We start from the raw sequence: 14,585 nt of genomic DNA, 5'->3' as shown, positions 1-14,585 counted from the left end.
CAACTCAAGATGTTTTTCATTAAAAGAAAAAATCTGGATGCTCCCTTACCTCATTTTTTTCCCCTGCAAATTAGTTTGTCTAGTTGCAATGACCAATATTCTTGGGTTTGGGCTTAAGGGAAAGAAACTTTTAATTCAAAACAGCAGATATTCATGATTTTAGAGTTAAACAGATAATCTGCAAGTAATATGCAAACATGGGCAGATATAAAACATTTAACATTATAAATGCTTGGCTAGATGCATTCAGATCTGATACAAAAACTGAGCACGATCCTAGTGAAGCCGGGCCCCTTGCTATTTCTTCACTTAACGCTTCCTCACCACTTTCCTTCAGGCCCTGGCTTGTCGAATCCATCGTGACTTATTGGGTGAGCCTGTCGTCTCCTGGAGGCTCTCGAACTACAGCATGTAGGGGTAACTAGCAATCAGATCCAGGGGTCAGAGGTGGGGCAAGGGGGTCCCGGGCACATGGTATTTCTTGGAGATGAATGGAACCTAATAGGTGTTCACATTCCAAGCCAAATCCTTCGCACAGACTGAGTTGGGCCAGCAAGCTGCCGGGCTCTGCCTTGCCTTAATTATTTGATCACTCACCATAATTACATAGGTGTGCACCTTGGCTTTACCTCACAGCTACTCAGATGGAAGTTCCCCCTCAAAGCCAATGACACAGATCACCCCACTTCCCTTTCCCATCAGCCTTTCTCAAGTCTTTAACCAAGGACTGGAGAGGAGCTGACCCAGGACCACACAGTGCCACCGTCTCCCGTGGTCCAGGCCCCGCCTCCTCCCTGTGCATGAGCTCCCAACTGCTGATGCTTCCATTCTTTATTCATGACTTTGTTTACCTCCAAGTTCCCCTTACCATAGTGTCTACCTACCTGTCCTCAGCCTCGAACTTCCAGATGGATAACCTCACAGTTCTGTCACCATCTGCGTTCGTGGGTTTATACCTGAGCAGTTGGACACCTGCGGTGTGCCCCAGGGGTTTGGTGGCTGGCATCAAGCCACTCGTGGTCTGGAATGCCAGGTGAGAGGGCAGCTCTGCTGGGTCATCTCACCTCTCCCTTCCCAGTGAAGCCCACACGTAAGGACTGACGAAGCCATGGACATCCACATATACTTATAACACGCCGATAAGTGTACATTTAACATGCACGTTTTAAATCTGGCTCCTCAGCACGTCTTAGAGCTTCCTTCACACTGTAGCACATATTGATGCATCATTCTGTTTGATGGCTTAATGATATTCATTCACGGATGGGCATTCGCCTTACTTCCACATTTGGGCTATTGTTAATAGTGGACGCTGTTAAGGATGTGTCCCTGTAGTTATTTGAGTATCTCTTTTCAATTCTTTTGGGTATATTCTTTGGAGTGGAATCCCTGGGAGATATGATTTTGGAGAAGCCACCAAACTATTTTACACAGCAAGCACATTTTCCATCCCCACCAACAGGCCTCAAGGGCTTTAATGTCTCCACATTCTTATCCTAAGATTAGATTTTGATGAATGTCAAGAAAAAAATGAAGATGTCATTGGATCGGACTGAGGAAATGAGCAGCAAAGGAGTTGAAATGGATGTGGCGGAGAGGCCCGGAGGCTTGTTGGCCTTCATGAAAAGAAACACGTGGGAACTCCTGGCCCAGACCAACAGCGAAGAGCTTTCCCCTGTATTTTCTTCTAGGAGCTCTACAGTTTGCAGTCTTATGTTGAATATTTTCACCTATGTTGAGCTGTTTTTTTGAGTGACGTGGGATAAGGGTGCAACTCCATCCTTCTCCCCAGTGCTGAGTCCTGTTCTTTCTCCCCTATGTGGTCTTGATGCCCTGGTTGAAGCTTAGCAGTAGATAGGTAGACTTATCTCCGGTCCCTCTTCTTTCTCACTGACCTCTATGTAGGTCTATCTTGAGGCCAGTACTGCATTGTCTTCATTATTAGAGCGTTGCATTATATTCCTAAATCAGTAATTGTGAGTCCTCCAGCTTTGTTCTTCTTGCTCTGCATTGATTTGCCAGTTCAGGAACTTCTGCAGTTCTGTGTGAAGTAGAGGGAGGTTAAGAAGTTAACTGAGAGTTGTGCATCAGAGCCACATATGATTCACGTTCAAGTAAAATTCTAGCTGCCTTGGGGGAGGCTAGAATATAAGGCAAATTTAGAAGCCAGGAGACCAACAGGAATATTTAAAAGCAGAATTGCCTTTGACCGGAGGCAGGAAGAAGCTTGGTCTAGACTGGAGCAGATGGGGTAGTGAAAGGGGTCATATTCGGAATGTACTGGATGTAACTGGGAGCAGAAGACACTGGCGGGTTCCCACATGTGCACCTCCCATTCTGCTTTCTCCTGTGAACTTCCACTGCTGACTGTTACTCCCCATCTCCACCAGGAAATTCAGAGGGTGACTTCCATGTGGCTCTCAAAGCTGGTGTTGGTGTTCGGGAACATTACCGTCTTCCAAAAGACAGTCTGACTCCTGCTCATCTCGCCACATGACACCCGACTCTAGCCATTGTCCTGGGCTCCTCTTTCCTCTTCTATCCAACTTCCAGAATATTCCACAAAACCTGCTGGCTCGACCTTCAAAGTGCACTCAGGTTTGGACAGCCTCTTAGGACTCAGGGAATTTTTTAAAAAATGAATCTAATTACCAACTCTGCAAAGGCTTGTCTGTTCTCTCAGCATAACAGTTAACCTGAACGATGGTCCCTGAGGCCCTTCCGGCTCACCTGGGCACAGACGCCTCTCTCATCTGGACTCCCCTCTCCTTGCCTCCCGTTCACTTGGCTGTAGCCACACCAGCATCCTTTCCTTGGGCAAGAATAAGGCACCCTCTTATTGTTTCTACCCTGGACCATCCTATCTACAATTAGTTCTGTGCTACATCCCTGACCATGTGAGGCACTTTGAAAACCTGCTTCTCTGTCTTACAGACACTTACTCTCCTTTATTTTTTATCAGGAACCTACGAATTATGTATATTTCACTGCCTGTTTTCTTTTAATAGAGAGTACCTTCCATTAAGACAGAATCTGTTTTATTCACCGCCGTGCAAGACTAATCAGAGTTTTAGGTGCCAAATAGGTGCTCAGCAAACACCTGCTGAATGAATTAATGAACGAATGAATGAATGAATGAATGAATGAAAGTATATTGTTTAAAATCCATGGACCAGATGACACTTGGTAGTAAGTCTACCTGAAGAAAGCAATAGCACCAAGAGCAGACCTAGTGGAACATTCTAGCATTGCAGCCAGGGAACAGGAGGAGGAGTGAGGACAGATGAAAGAGAAGGAAATCCAGGAAGATGAGTATCCTCAGGAAAAAGTGAGCTACTGTGTCGGGTGAGACTCGGGTTGCGATGAAGACTGAGGAGTCACCATTGAGCTCAACGATGAAGACATCCCCGAAAGATCCATTATGCAATCTACCTGGGGAGTCTCCCTGTGCCAGGGCCTGAGGATCAAGCCTGCATGCTTAGCCTCTCCCCCCCGCCCCCCCGAGCACATCTGGTATCACAGGATCTTCACGTGTGTGGCCAGCACCATATTATTCTTTCTGCTTCCACACTCTCTCTGCTCTCTAATCCTGGGCCCCCTTTAGCAGGAGGCCCCTCTCACTTCCATGAGCAAAATCTGAATCATCCTCATTCCTTCCCTTGACTCTCTTCCTGGACCTAGAAATTATTTATGGGATGCTCTCCACTCTATCTTAAAGAATTGATGATACTGCAATGCTTGAGTTCCAGCATTTATTATTTCTTGCTTATAGCATAATAGGCTCTTAAATGATGTCTCTAGCCCCATTTTCCCCCCTCCCTGGTTTATCTAATACATTGCAATCATCATTATATTGATTAAATCTAAAAAGCCAATGGAAACCTGATGGGTTTATAATTACAGTCTCCAGGATAAATCTAATTCTTAAAAGCATATGTCTTACCCACTAAGGGGTAAATTTATAGAGCAACAAGGTTTTAAATCTGTAGCTTGCTATGTCAAGTGCTGCACAATCCCGCCAATCTTATTATCTGACATGATCTCTACCTTTGCAATCTTTCTTCCCCACATGCCTGTGATCCTGAACCAGTTACGGGGAAAGAAGAGGGGATTTTCATTGATCTCCTCTGCCTGAAAGTTACTCACTCTTGTTTTAATTCCTGGGTAAACTCCTACTCCTTAGGTCCATGTACTTCCCTGCATGTCAGAAAGCCATGAGTTCTCCTGTCCCCGTTGCTATGACAACTGTACTCTGACCAGAGGAACTTAAGAATTTGCTCCTTGACCTATCTGTTGACCTCACCTTGCTTTCAATGAATGACAGAAATTCCATATTGCCTGACTTTGATTCCCAGTAATGGTCACAAGGCTCAATATCTATCTCTTGAATATGCAGAATATTGAGTAATTAATCATATCAAACAATGAATAAAAAATACTGACACTGGAATCCATATACCATAGACTCCCACGTTAAAAATCTCTGGAAGGAAAGTAGAGGCTCTGCCGTTCATCTACCAGTACTCAACAACTCCCACAAAAACACCACCGACGTGTTCCTCACAACCATTTTCCGTTTTTCTTCTTGACAAACTCCAGGTGCATGTGGATTCCGATTTCTGTACCTTTCTGGAATAGAAAAGTGGACTTCTGGATAACCGTTTGCCTTTTTGAATCCTTCCACACGCCTTTGGGAAATCTTCCAAGAAGATGACAAAATTGGACAGAGCTGCTGCTAGACAATTGTTACGGTTTGCACGGATAGTGACTTGTCCTGGAAAATGAGGATGAGCTTAAGACACATCCCCCAAAGTGGCTTTTATTGCTGCTTTGGTCTTGATATACAATCAGTGTGTCCCCCCAGGGTTTCATGTGCTGGAAGCTTGGTTCTCAGTGTGGTGATATTAGCAGGTGGTGGGAACTTTCAGGGGTGGAGCACCATGGGAGGTGATTAGGTCACTGGGGCATAATCCTCGGAATGGTCTAAGTAGTTAACAATCTGGGACCCCAGGTTGTTCCCTAAAGAAGGGTTGCTACAAAACTCCAAAGGTGGCCCTATCTGCTCTTCGTTTTCCTGTCTTGCCATGTGATCTCTCCCCTTTCCCATGTGCTCCTGCCATGATGCAATCTGCCATCTTGTGACTTTGCCAAGGGCTGATTTCCAGAGGCTGATTTGATGAGACTTCCTGATCTTGGACTTTGGCCCTTTGAAACTTCGAGTTGAGAAACCTCTTTTCTTTATAAAAACTCAGCCACTGGCATTTTGTGATAACAATGAAAACAGACTAATGTAATTGCAAAACGTGTATTTTAATATCACAATAAAATAAAAGTAAATAGAACTGAAAGGATGCTCATTTATTGACAAGGTCCACCTCTCTCTCAATTAACAGGATCTCTATCTTAATGGTCTAATATTGTGTACACTGTTATGAAAAGAGGGGAAATGTCTGAACTTTCATATTGATGGCCCTGGTTGTGTTTACCCTGACCATTTTTGAGCTTGAAGATACTCCATTCTGGCTGGAACCCTGTGGAGTAAGACCAGTGGTCAGGTTCTGGTAGAACAGCTCTGTACTAGAACATAGAGTATATATATATAAAGGAGAGAGAGAGAGAGAGAGAGAGAGAGAGAGAGAGAGAGAGAGAGAGAGGGGCTTAGTAACTGCAAATTTTAATAAATCCAAAGAAATGCATACTTGTGTTTTAAATACAGTTCTCAACTTTTCTTGAAATTCAAAAATTATCTCAGTTCACACCTTAAAACAAACTAAGGAAAATAATATCTACTCAACTAAAGCATACTTGAATGTATGAGATATCATTAATGAATTTTCTTGTTAATGCCTTCATTTAATAAAATATGTTCTGTTTTGTCTTGATTTCTGCTATAAACCAGACACAGGGATCACAGTAAAAACACACTCATGCCCTCACTGTCTCCTGTCCTGGTAGGAGGACACACACCATTTAACATGTGCATCTGTAATACATCAGAAGCTGGCAGGTGCTATGAAAATCAGTAAAAAAAAAGTAATTATTCTGTGTAAAAATGGCAAATTCTGTGCTATTTTTCCACAGATGAATTAACCAAGTTTAGTATAAAATCTGCGACCGGCACTGTGATAAGGAGGCAGAGGGGACAGAGTGTGAAATGAGTGGTGGGGTCATCTACATGGGAACAATATGAAGTGGAGACCTACGTCCACGTCATTAGGACTTACTTAGGAGAGGGACTAGCATTCACCAGGCAGGAGGAAGTTCCTGGGGAAAGACTGAGCACTCACTGAAACTTATTATGTTTGCTAACGGGGTGAGGCATCCAGTTGATCTCACCGTTTGTAATTGTCTCCTCACAGTGAGCATCCGCAGGAAAGTTGGGATGGAGCCATAGACCTCTGAAGGTGGCAATGGGAGGCATCTGAGGCCACAGAACACCTCCCAGGGAGAGAGGGATGTGTGCAAAAAGGAGAGGAACTCACTGGTCCTTGACTAAACCATCATCTGCACAGAGCCCAGGAAGGGGCACAGCTAGAAGACAACCAGGAGACAGAGTTGACCGGAATTCTTGGTGGAAGAAAGAAAGATGGGCACCGCTCAAGGTCTGTGTAAGGAAGGGGCTGAGCAATCTCCCCAAAGAGGTCTCCAGTGACTGCTCTGTTCCGAACGTCCATGTCTCCTCAGAATTTGTTCGCTGAAGTCCCACTATGCAACAGGTGATTGCATTAGGAGGTGGGGCCTTTGCATGAGGTCAGGAGGGTGCAGCCTCATGAATGGAATTAGTATCCTCATAAAAGAGGCCCCGGAAGCTCTTTGGCCCTTTCTCCCACAGAAGAATACTAGGAGAAGGTGTCATCTTTGAAGTGGGTAGTGGCTCCCTTGCCAGTTGTGGAATCTACTGGTGCCTCGGACTCACAGCCTTCAGAACACTGAGGAATAGATTTCCTCTGACCATGGCCTTCTCTGTTTATGGCATGTTGTTACATCAGGCTGAACGGACCAAGGCGGCGACCTTTAGAGGAGAGCTGAATTGATGGGGTGAGAGGTGAGGGCCGATTGCTGCACTGAAGGAAGTGGCTGAGACTGTACTCTCAAGTTGACCATGAATCATGTCGGGCACAGGGAAGACATGGGCCAAGGCACAAGAGCTGGAGACATGGCCTCTAGCGGATTAAACACTGCACCTCATCCTTCTGGGTCTACCAGGCCTGCAGAATCTCACTTCCTGCTGAAAGGAAATCTGCACTCCCAAGCCTTGGTCCAGCCTCTGGAGTAGAGCTGTCCTTTGAATTTTGACACTCACTGGGCACATGCCTCTGTTGCCCAGTACGCTCACTTATATTCCTGTGACCTGGGGGCTGTCTATGAAAACAGCGCTGCCGTGTAACAATTTCAAAACGCTAGTGCAAAATAAGTCGATATCAGAGATAAGTTGAACTTATTGTGTTTCAGAAATGCTTTAAGAATACTCTACCAGAGAATTTAGGAAAGGGCACAGTTGGGTGCACATGTCTGTGTGTGTGTGTGTGTGTGTGTGTGCAGGCATGCATGTTGAGCACAGGTGTAGGAAAGACTGGAAATAGGAGAAATGGAAGAGCATCCATCAAAATATTAAGAGACACCACCCATTGAAACCTAATTAAAGTGTAAACTCAGTTAATGGGAAAATATTCCATTTGTATAATTTAATTGACAAAATTATCAACTTACCCAAGTTTCTCAAATTACCACATGGATCTTGGCCATGATGGAAACTCACATGTAATAATTTATCTATCTTCTGTTAAAATACAAAAAAAAAAACAGTTTCTGTAGTACATTAATTAAAAAAATAACTTTTTTTTTTGGTGAGGGGAGGTACTGGGTTAGGGGCCCTCGACCACTGAGCCACATCCCCAGCCCTATTTTGTATGCTATTTAGAGACAGGGTCTCACTGACTTGCTTAGCACCTTGCTTTTGCTGAGCCTGGCTTCGTACTCAGGATCCTCCGGCCTCAGCCTCCTGAGCCGCTGGGATTATAATTGTGCACCACCGCGTTGGGCACAAGGTGACATTTTGAGGTTGCAATTATTTAGGCACTTTAAATGCTCCATTACGGATATTTAAATAACTATTAAAATTTCCTTAAAGCAAGTGTTTTTAACACAAACCCAAAGCTGTTACTGTCATGCAGACCTTCAGGATGGAGGACATTGCTTGGTACCCTGGACATGTTCCTGCAGCAAAAATAAATTACCTTTACAGCAATCTATGCACACACACCGGAGAAATTGACTAGCAGTCCTAGATTGCTGAGATAGCGAGGTACAATTCTAAAGGAGAAATGATAGCAGGCCAGTCAGGCATGATAGCTTGAGACCTCTCCCCTCTAGACATAAACCACATTCATTTATATCCATGCCCAAGTGGAGTCGAACCTGCGGAGCAAGGCAGCATATTCAATTGGATTCATTTCCATTTAAGTAGAGGGTTTAATCCACAAGAGGTCAGGCCTGGCTCTTACCAATGTTATATGTATATAAAATGAACTAAAGAACTCTAGGTGCTCATAGGCTTGTTTTGAAACCTATCTTCTGTTTCTTACTTGGTTATTATTTAAGTGATGTCTTCATTGGCTGTTTTCATTATCAAGGGAAATGTTGAATATCTGCTAATGTCTGCCTTCCCTGCTTATTAAGTGAAAATAGAAATGGTCTTACTTCTCAAGGTTCTTGTGAGGGCAAATAGAATAAAATCAGAGTCCAGCAAATAACAAACCTTCAGCAAATGTTAACTACTTACAATAAGCAGAATATTATAATCATTTCTTCTTTGTTTCTGTGGATTTTCCCCCTTTTACTTTGATTTTATTAGCTTTTTTCTTTTCTGTTGGTTATTTACTAATTGCAGATGACCTGTGTGGGCATGGTATTGTAGGTCCTCCAAGGGTTGTAGATATTTCTCTGTTGTCACTGAGAATTAAATAGGTGTTATTGTAATGAGTCGTGAAAGCAGTCTGATTTTCTCCCATTTTAGGTGATGTGTTCTAGGATTAGAAATTTTTGATGTTGACTATACAGTAAGTTCACCAAGTTATATAATAGATTTGGTCCTGTAAGTTCAATTCTTCACATCAAGAAAATTTTCTTTCTTTTTTTTCTGTTTTAGTTCTTTTCTGTGTTTTATGGACTCTAGTTATCCTGACATCAAGTCAATTTTGGTGTTTTGGGAGTCTTTCATTGTCTGGCAATTGCCTAAACTTTATTCTTTTCCTTTATAGTTATGATTATAGGCTTGTCTGTCATTGATACCATTTCAGGAATATATTGTTTGGTCTTTGCAAATTTTTGTTTTTACTGGGATTAAACTCAGGGGTGCTTTACCTCTGAGCTACATATCTGGGGATTTTACTTCCTTTTCATTCTTTTTTTTTTTTTTTTTTAATTTTGAGACAGGGTCTCACTAAATCACTAAATTGCTGAGGCTGGCCTCAAACTTGCCATCCTCCTGCCTCGGCCTCCCAAATTGTTGGGATCACCACTCCTAGTTACTCTTTGCAGTTTTTATTTTCAGATCCAGTTGGTTTCTTTAGCACTTTATTGTCCCTTAAATGTTATCCTGTTAATTATTAGTTGTTTTTTGAGCTCTCATTTTTTTAAAAAAATATTTGCACCTTCATTCACATTAAATTGTCTTCTGGGTTGAAGTAATACCAGGAATTGACTTTTCTTGCTCAGGTTAGATTTTCTTCCTTATCCAGTTGCTCGGAACCACTTAATTTAATATTTTTGCCTTTTCTTGCTCTTTCCTTTACAGCTGTGCTGTCTTATAGTCCTGACGTTGCTCCTCATCAGACTCAGGCTGAGGCAGCTCTGTCCAGAGGGGGGAAGGCTGGTGTACTTGACTTATTATTTTCTCCTTGAGTCTCAGGGTCAGGACTGGCCACTTCAAGTTCTAGACACCTGCGTGTGGGATGAGGAGTGGGATGGGGTGATGGACAAGAGAGACACCCCAAGATGTAAGTTGTGGTCAAAGAGTTGGAGATATTTCATATCTCCAGAGAATGTAGATATGAGTCTACACCATATCTACATCTGAATGTAGATGTGTTTCTTTCGTAGAATGTTTTAAAATGTCCAGGACCAGGCACCATGTTTCCCCAGGCTACGAAACGGAAGCTTGGACTTTGGAGACACCCCTAGAAGTCATAAACTCTCATAATATTTATGCTCCTTGTTCTGAGCTCCTGTCAGAAAATCAATACATTTACCTTTTTTTCTGGAATGGAGGAAGAGGACCTTTCAGGATTCTGTCCACATATCAATGGGTGCCTGGGGTGTAGGGAGACAGAACCACGGTTAGGATCAACACCAAGCCACTCCAGAATCTTCTGTTGGTTCTTTTAGTCACTAGATTGTTGCATTAAATCACAAGATGTTTGTCTTAGAACATTTTCTGAAGCTGTAACAAAATATCTGAGACTGGGGAATTTATAGAGAAAAGAGATTGTTAGCTAACACTTTGGGAGGCTCAAGTTGGAGATCAGGCAGACCCATTGGTTGGGCCTCCAGTGAAGGCCTCATGGTAGATGACATCATAATGGTGGGAGATTGTGCAGAGAGATCACATGGCATAAGAGAAGCCAGAGAACCTCAGAGGCCAGGTCTGCTCTTTTATGACAATCTACTCTCACGGGCATCCCATGAGAACTCCATTAATCCCTCCTGTGGGTGGCTTTCCCAGTGACCTGGCCCCGCCTCTGAAGGCTTCTACCACCTCAACACGGCCACACCGGGAACTGGGCTTCTGGCACATGAACCTTTGGAGGACACCTTCCGACAATACCCAGACCTTGGCATTTCCCCTTCTGGGCTCACCGGCTGCTGAAGTCTGCTCTTTCGTTATTATCACCTCTTACTTCTGACTGTTTTTTCTTATCTGGGTAACGTTTTTAGGATTTGAGACCCTAGTACAGCTTTGACTTTACTTTCACCTGGAATAATAAGGATAACTGAGTTCAATTTCCTCTTTCTGTACTCCATACTCACTGTCCACTCCTCCCTTTCATCTCTTTGCTTGTTATTTGTTGCTACATCACAAATGCCCCCGAATTCAGCTGTGTAAATTATCTGTGTAAAGTTTATTGTGTAAAGTGACGTTTTGTTGTGCTCACAAGTTCCTGGGTGGTGAATTCAGGATTGGCTTGTCTCCTGGGCTTCCCACGGGGTAGCTCTAGGGGCCGGACAGGCTGGGCTGTTGGACTGTGATCGGTGCCTGGGACCCTGACTAGGTCATTCCATCTTTCTGGAGTTGGAATGAATGGTGCACACAGCTTTCTCTCACTTCTTCAACCTTTTCTTAAAACAGTAGCTGGTGGCTGGGGAGGCTGAGGCAGGAGGGTTGCAAAATCAAAATCAGCCTCAGCAACTTAGAGAGGTCCTAGGTAACTTATCAAGACTCTGATTCAAAATGAAAAGGGCTGGCTTAGTGATTAAGTGTCCCTGTGTTCAATCCCTGGTACCCATCATCATCATCATCATCATCATCATCATCATCATCATCCAAGAAGCGAAACAAAAACAAACACCACCAATAACAACAAAACAGTAGCTGAGGGTCAGAGCTGTGGTGGACTGGTCAGGGATTGGTCTGTCCTTGCAGCCTTTCCAAAGCCGGGGCCTTGGGGGCTCAGGAATGGCAACCCCAGTGTAGTCCTTTTTCTAAATCTGCAGCTGGGATCCCCCAGAGTCCAGAATAGACAGGGCCAACCTCTGGTGGCCTCCACTGCAAACCTGCAGTGTCCCTTCTTTTTGATCAAAGGAGTCCCAGACACCACTCCAGCTCAATACCCTCTTTTACAATTAAGCAAAATGCATCTGATGAAATGTAGGGAGGCTTAGACACAGGTGGAGATTTCCCTCCTCCAGACACCAGTTATTTTATCTCAAAATGAGTCTGAGTTCAACATTTTTATTTATTTATTTATTTTATGCAGTGCTCAGGATGGAACCCAGCGTCTGGCACATGCTAGGCAAGTGTTGTGCCACTGAGCCCCAGCCCCAGCCCTTCAACATTTTTAATGGACTTTTAGACATACAAAGACAGACAGTTGTGCAGGTGGAGTACTCACTGAGACATTGGACTGTTTGGGCTGGAAGTGGTCCTAGGAATCTACTTATTATTTTGGAAGTAAGTGAACCATATTCTTGTTTTGTGTGTTGGCAAGATTTGTTTTTTTTTTTTTTTTCCCCTTGTATCTTGCAATCATTGCAAAGAGGAAACCCACTTAGAATGCATTCCATAAAACAGCAGACTGCTGGGTGAGGCTCCAACTCTTCTCTGGATGAGAACCACTTTATTCTTCCTTATTTGAATTTTCTTATATACAGGATGAAAGCATAGAAGTCTACCAAAGGAAAACTTTCTATTAACCGTGTGTCTCCTGGAAAATACATTTCCCCAAGGACGGCAAGAAGTGATACAAATTAGCCGTCTGCTCCACCAGAATCTTCATCTTCACCTTGAGGCCTGTGTGTGGTTCACATCTTCGCAGATCTATTTGTAGCAACTAAAAGTTGTGTGTGTGCCATGTATTTTAGACTCTGTTTCATATAATTTTTTTAGTTTTATTTATTCTTAATTGCCCAAATTAGTCATACATATTTGGTGGGTAAAACCTGATGGTTAGGTAAACATATACATTGGGTAATAACTGATCAAATCAGGGTGATTAAGCCATACATCACTTCAAATATTTATAATTTCTTGCTGCATAGATTATTTTGTTCTTTGTTTTGTGAATAATTATTTCTTCTTTTTCTCTTTTTCACTTCTTTTCTCTTTTTAAAGTGACAAAGCCACATCTAGTTGTTTTCTTTAACTAGCTATATTTTCAACTTGAGAAATAGTAAGCAAACATAATGAAAACAAAATGCTCCTGTTAGGAAAGTTTTACCGTGACAAAATTCTCACTGCTCTAAACCAACTCTATTTGCCAGTTTCTTGTGGGTCCTCTAAAAGTCAAAGCTTTTGTTTTACATCCAGATACTAGATCTTATGTGTGTGTGTGTGTATGTGTGTGTGTGTGTGTGTGTGTGTTTGGCTTACTTCATTCAGCTTTCTATTTGACAGACTCCTCTCTAGTGAATCATATGTGAAGTTATGGTCATCTTGTTTCCATAGATTAATACAGTCTTAGTCCATTTGATGTTGCTATAACAAAATACCTGAGGCTATGTCATTTGTAAAGAAGAGATTTACTCAATTCCATTCTGTAGATCCCAGAGTGTGGTGCAGATTTCCTGGCGAGAGCCCCTGGCTGCATCACAATATGGTGGAGAGATGGAAAGGAAGCCAGCAGTCAGCCGAAGGGATTGAGAGCATGAGATGGTCTCTCTTTAAAATAACCCACTCTCACAAGATCACTCCTGCAAGATCAGCACTAATCCTGTCTGGGGACAGCACCCCCTAATAACTTAATCACCACCCACTAAGCCTCACCTCTTAAAGGTCTCACTACCCCAACATCAGCACAATAGGGGCCAAACCTCCAGCATATGAACCCCTGAAGGACACACTTAAAACCTGTGCAAACCATAGCACGTTGTATTCCAGTTATGACTGTCGCAACTTGAACTTGATTCCATGCTACAGTCTAGGAATGATTGGATTTGTCCCAGGGTTGAGGATTACATCAGTCATTACTACAAACTACAGTGAAACAACCACTCTTTTGCCTGTCTTTGAGCACATCCATCAAATTCATAAAATTTCCATTGAGGAATTGTTGAATCATCGATATGTACCCGTTTAGCCTTAATAGCTGCCAAGAGGTTCTCAAAGTGACCACGCATATTGACACCCCAGCACCAAGAGTCACAGGTGTTCTGTATCCTCATCCATGTCTGCTATTTCCATTCCTCCTAACTTTGCCATCTGGGTGAGAGGGCGATGGTGTTTCAGCAAGGCTTTATTCTTGTGTCACTGGTGATTGGGTTGGATATCTTTTCTGATGTTTGTTGGCCTTGTGGATGCTATCTTTTGTGACATGTCCATTGACGACTCTTTCTCAGTTAAAAACTGGATCATGTTTCCTCTTCCTCATGGCTTGAAAACTATATTCTGAACATTCGTCTTTACAAATTTCTTCTCTGCAGCATTCTCTTTCTCTTCCTTAATTACAGTTTTTAATAAATAGAAATTTGATTTTAATGAGCCTAATCAATCATTTCTATTGTGCTTAGTGTACTTTATCCTGTGTGAGGAATATCTTCTTGCCATAAGGCCATCCGTTGTATTCTAGAAACTGTTGATTTAACTTTCACATTTAGATCGATTATCCATCAAAAATTAATTTTTCAGTATCCTGTGGGGTGCAGTGGTAATTTTAATTTTTTTCCATATTCATGTCCAATCCACTTGGTGCTATTTAATTTAAAGAACCACAGTTTTGCCTGTTCCATTATGTTCCCTCTGCCCCAAATCAAGTGCCTGGTTACATGCTTAGATTTGTTAATGAGTTCCTGCTGTGTCCCATTGGAATGTGTCTGTCCTTATGCCAATATCACATTGTTTGAAGTAATAAGCCTGGTCAAAAGACAAAGTT

Source organism: Marmota flaviventris, chromosome 16 (genome assembly GCF_047511675.1).
Source record: "Marmota flaviventris isolate mMarFla1 chromosome 16, mMarFla1.hap1, whole genome shotgun sequence".
NCBI lineage: Eukaryota > Metazoa > Chordata > Mammalia > Rodentia > Sciuridae > Marmota > Marmota flaviventris.
Note: the sequence above shows the minus strand (reverse complement) of the source record.